Here is a 5502-nt window from a genome sequence, read left to right on the forward strand (position 1 = left end):
CTTTTCCACGGTATATATGGGTACCATGTCTTTGGCTATATGCAAAGCGACCGCTTCGGTGATTGTTCTCCACCGTGCCCCTTTCCTGTCATATGCGGTGCCTTGTGCAAAGGATTCGGCTACAGTTAGCTGTTTTTTAGCTAAGGTTTGTTGGTCAGTGCGGCTTTGTTCATCGCGGAGAGACTGGCATTTTTCATATTCGGCTGGATGTCTCTGTTTCAGGTGTTGGAATAGGTTTGTGGTGCTGCTGCCTTTCACTGCGATAGGCTTTAGGCAAATGTTGCAGCGTGGTGTCTGTTGTTCCACATCTGTCGCAGCAAACCCATACCAGTTCCAAACAACAGATGACTTTATTCCTTTCTTGGGAACAAACTTCCCGCTCTCACCGGTAGCCATTTTGTCGCTTGCTGTTGCTGTTTAGTGTATGATGTTGTCGCTATGGGAAACGAACACTACGGAAACCCCGGGGAGCCAAAAATGTGCTATTACACAAAAACTCGATTTACTTATTTTTTAAATCGCCCGCAACAAAAAATTCGAATTAATTCATTCAATCGATTTTTCGCCCAGGCCTATGACAAACCCTGATTGACGGACAGCTACATAAATCTCAAGTAAGAAATAAGTTTTCCAAAGTGACAATAGAGGAAGATAAACAACGAGGATACAGAGAAGGAACAACATTAAACAGGCAGAAGAGAGAGAAAAGCACACAGGGAGGGTGGAACGAACGGGGGATGAAGATAAATGCGATAGTGTGGTGGGAGGGAACACGAGCAAGGGAGAAAGAGCTGATTTCAGTTCAAACAAACTGATACATTACAGGATCTGAGGCGGCCGCTGCATCTACTCGAAACAGGAGACTGGGATGAAGACGTTAGAGGAGAGGTGGGACCAAAGGAGGTAAAGGGGAATGAAATGGGCAGAAGAGTAAGCATGGTTAAAGCTGACATCTCTGATAGCTGTGGAAGATTGAGATGGAGTGATTTGATGAAAGGACGAAATAAGAGGAGAGGACAAAGAGGACTGAGGCACCAGGGGAAGAAATGCGTTTTGGAGGCAGAGAGAGAGAAATGACAGGCAGGGAGAAAAAACTGTGGGGAATAAGAATTCATGTAGGCAGCTGATGGACAGCTGAATGTAAGGTTAGCAGTCGTTTTTGTAAACAGCACCACTGCATGTTCTCATCTCATCATACTTCTACAGCTAGGAGACAAAACAAGCTGGCGATGGGGGAGGGAGATGAAAGAGGAGCGTCGTGTGTGCCTGACTAAATCAAAGACTCGTCACATTTGAGGTCATAGAGATTATAAATGTTACAGATCAGAAACAGCAGAGTCTCAAAGGCCAACAGATCAGAGTATAAATTAATTAGTGACACAAGGAGAGGCACTGTGTCAGTATCCAATTCTCTTAATGTTGTTAACACCTAAACCCATGAGTCTCACCAGCCAGAAACAAAGAGCACGTTTACATGCAGACTAATATCACGGTATCAGCCTGCTTTTAGTTTGTTTTTGAACGTACTCAAATATCTCGGAGACCCCTAGTAATTACATTTATAACAGAGCCCGACCAATTTATCGTTGGCCGATATAAGCCACTTGCAGATATATCTGCATCGTCGTTTATAACAGCCGATATATGACTATTATATAAAAGAAACAGAGTTGGATCCATCCCTCACCTCATGAGTGTTGCATAGTTTGCCCACCAGAGGGCGTGCTGCAGCTCCTCTGTTCAAAACACTCCAGCACCACAGAACAAACAAACAATCAGCTGACCAGAGTTCCCCGGAGCTACGGTGAGTAGCTCCTGGTAGTTCTCAAGCTCAGTGTTCCCTGTGAGTTGGTCTTTTGTCATGTCAATTAAATGACTTAAATAATAAAAAAAATAGCCCATATTACTTTTCCTCTTCAGAGACCAGACTTGATAACCCTCCTGTTTTTCACTGTCCTCTCCCGGCTCACAGCAGTGTGCTTAATGTTACAGTAGTTGGTGTTGGAGGCTACGCTGCTGACAGACATGATTAATTGACAGATTTATTTCTGAAACATTGTGGCAGTTCAAGCAACTCTCATTTCTCTCTAATTTATTAATTCTAATTTAGCAGCTAATGCTGCGAATTTAAAGGAGGATTAGCCACAAAGCTAATGCCATGTTTATCAGTGGAGGAGTGCTAACATTAATAAGCTATCAAACTATAGTGTTTAACTGATTCTAAATATACCTGCGAGCTGCTGCTCTAGTTACAGTCGGCGTGTCAGAAATGATTAAACCAGAGGGGACAAACGTGAGCTTAACAAGTATCTAACACAGCTTCCTGCCTAAGTTATCGAAGTTGGCTCACCTTTCAAATGTGAAACAGTGTGAAATCTCAAAGGGCTCGACAATTAACGGTGGCCTGATGGCCCGGCCCAGTAAAAAGTAACGTCGGGACAGCTGAACTAGCAGAAAAAGTTAGTAATTAAAAAAAATAAATTAGAAACTCAACAACCTGCAGTTGCTTTGCAGCTCATGGCACACACCGTTGTCCAATTCTATTTGTAGTTACGTGACGAGTGGTTGTCAAATGTTATTTATCAAATCTCAATCAAGCGGCAACCTCTGGGTCTGAAAGTAGAGCTTAAAACTGCATTCTCTCTAACAGCCAGCAGGGGGGGGAGTCAGCTGGCTGCAGAAAGAAGTCCGGTTCCATAAGAAATAATTGTTGCTACTTCTCAGCTGATTTATTCCCTCAGTAAACACTTTGGTAATGAGTTTATGGTCTCAGACGCTAGGTTGAAGTCTTTTTCAACACAACATGATGTTCATTGAGTAAATGATGGTCCTATTTAGGGGGAAATAGACTATAATGCAACATATGCTTTTGGGGGGGGCTACCTTGTGATTGACAGATTGACAGTTTTAAGCAGGGCTCCACAGTGCGACCATTTTGCTCACATATGCCCTTAAAAATCGATACGTGCGAACCGGAAAAATGATTAATGATTACTGGTCAATCATATGAGAGTTGTTCAAACTCTGGCAGGAAAAAAGCCAGCTAGTCACCAGAGCACCGTGAGAGATCCCGGTGGATAGGTCGCTCTGTGGCCACTTGAGCAACTTGTTTCAAAACAAAGACAGAGATGTCAGCAGCTAGAGCGGTGAGTCAGAAGACAGTAGGGAGAAGATAAGGAGTTTGTGGGTTTAGCTAGCTTGCTATTTAGCTATATCAGCCTTTTGTTGAAACATGTTCAACATTAAATCAATCTGCTCATCAATTTCACTTTTCGTCAACTGACCAATCACAGCCTGGATGGGGCGGGACATAAAAAAAGTTTGACATGCTACAGTCAACTTTCAAATGTTGAACTCCTCCTGCATGAATGGTTCTGATTATTGATGAGATAGTAGCATTAACAGTTTAAGAGACCAATGTAGGCCATTTATCTTGCACAAGGATTTAATGAATGAAAACATGAAACTGCTGTTTTGTCCAACTGGAATAAATACTATACTAGTGGTGAGCTATATAGTATACTATTACATAAAATGGCAATGCATATAGGAAAATTAAACAATTAATATATTAACATACTAACAGTACACTATTGGATTAAAATTGAACTTTTTATCTACTATTACTAAAGTTATTGTAATACTGTTCAGTAGTCTTGTTTACATTAGGTGTGGTGTGGGTGCTGCTGGTGTATTGTGAGTCCGTCCCTGGTTCAAAAACTACACAAGCACCAATCCCAGTAAAGTTTTTTTGTGATGAGTGATCTGTGTTTTAAAAGCTGTTTTCAATGTCAAACTCTTTTTAATTTTTAAGGCCAATGCTGAGTGTCAAGATACCAGGGTCTTCACTTCCACAGTCCTCTAATGGTTTCACACCATAGTTGAACACAAAGAGAAGAAGCACACATGTAGTATAAATGTGTATATGATAGAAAGTTTGTTAAACTCTGTGTTACTTGAACATTTTTCGCTGTGCTCCTAAATTCTCATATTTAGGAGCGTATGTGCGAAAATGGGAAAAAAAGGTTAGCGTAGAGCCCTGTTAAGGTACGTAGCATCTTAGCTAAACAGGCTACACACGGCTGCAGCGTGATGGCTCGCTCGTTCTATTGTTTCTTCTTCACAATAGTCAGTGTTTATAGGCTATTGCTCGTGACTTGTAACCAATCAGCTAGTACTGTGGGCGGGACATTGTACTCACCACTCTGTGGGGTCGGGCCCTCAAACAAACAGAGGCAGCTGCATCAAAGCCAAAGGAGCGCATTTTTCTATTAATTAATTATATCGGCTATTTGTTTTTAAAATGACCGATGCAGATTATTGGAAAAATGCTGAATGTAGGCGTAGATAGTCGGCCAGACCAATTATTGGTCGACCCTTAGCGTGCACTATTTGCCTCAAGAAAGTTGTGGCACAAAAAGTGTACCACGTCACACCTCCATTCAGAACTCAAAGTGCGGCACCCATTAGCTAAGGCAAAGCCATTGTCAAAGAGCACCCCATATCGCAGCTATCAAACCCACAATACCCTACATCAGCCAGCCACAGCGGGTGCTTTTGCTAAATAAACAAAGTGCAAAAAGGCACAAAGGCAGCAGCATGAACCATAAGAAGATATGGTATTCTTTCACACCATAGAGAGAAAGAGGCTTTCCGTGAGATGGTCAAAACACTGGACACTGAGCATGAGCACCCTGAAAGAGATGATTTCTTTCAAAAAGCCGTATCAGACCTGTACAATAAAGTTCAGTAAGAAGTTAAAGTGCTTGTGTTGGTGGCAAGCAACTATGCTTAACAACATGTGGTCAGCAGAGGACATTCAATTCAATTTTATTTATATAGCGCCAAATCACAACAACAGTTATCTCACAGCGCTTTTCATAAAAGAGCAGGTCTAGACCGTACTCTATGATGCTATTTACAGAAGCCCAACAGTTCCCACCAAGAGCAGCACTAGGCGACAGAGGCAAGGAAAAAACTTCCTTTTAAGAGGCAGAAACCTCAAGCAGAACCATGGCTCAGGGTGGGCGGCCATCTGCCTCGACCGGTTGGGGTGAAGGAGGGGGAGAGAGAGAGAGGGCGAGAGAGAGAGCGGGCGAAAGAGAGAGATACACACACACACACACACGTACAGACAGTAAAGGTGATGTTGCTATAGACTAAATGAAAAATGGTACAGATATTTATAGTAGTGTTAATGATAACAATCGTAATGTTAATGATTATAATAACAATAATAATAATAGGACTAGTAACAATAGTCGTTGCAGCAGAGGGTGTCGAGCAGGAACAAGGGGGCAGCAGGTGACCCGCAGCCACAGATCCAGACTCCACAGCTCCAGAGCCAGAAAACCTGCAGGAAGTGATAGGAGGAGAAAGGAGAGGGACGAGAAAGCACAAGACTACCGGAAAGGGGAGAAGTTGTGTTAGTAACATGCAATAATGGGATGAGGTTGCATACAGAGGGAGAGAAAGTAGAGGAGAGAGGAGCTCAGTGCATCA

The 5502-nt window shown here is 42.5% G+C and overlaps 1 protein-coding gene across 2 annotated transcripts in view; it reads right to left on the bottom strand.

The window, feature by feature from the left end:
* The window catches only part of gpat2 (glycerol-3-phosphate acyltransferase 2, mitochondrial), a 170596-nt gene that overhangs the window by 113809 nt on the left and 51285 nt on the right, over nucleotides 1-5502 (bottom strand). The gene's annotated exons all lie outside the window — the stretch shown is intronic.

This window comes from Micropterus dolomieu, linkage group LG21 (assembly GCF_021292245.1).
Source record: "Micropterus dolomieu isolate WLL.071019.BEF.003 ecotype Adirondacks linkage group LG21, ASM2129224v1, whole genome shotgun sequence".
NCBI classification, from domain to species: domain Eukaryota; kingdom Metazoa; phylum Chordata; class Actinopteri; order Centrarchiformes; family Centrarchidae; genus Micropterus; species Micropterus dolomieu.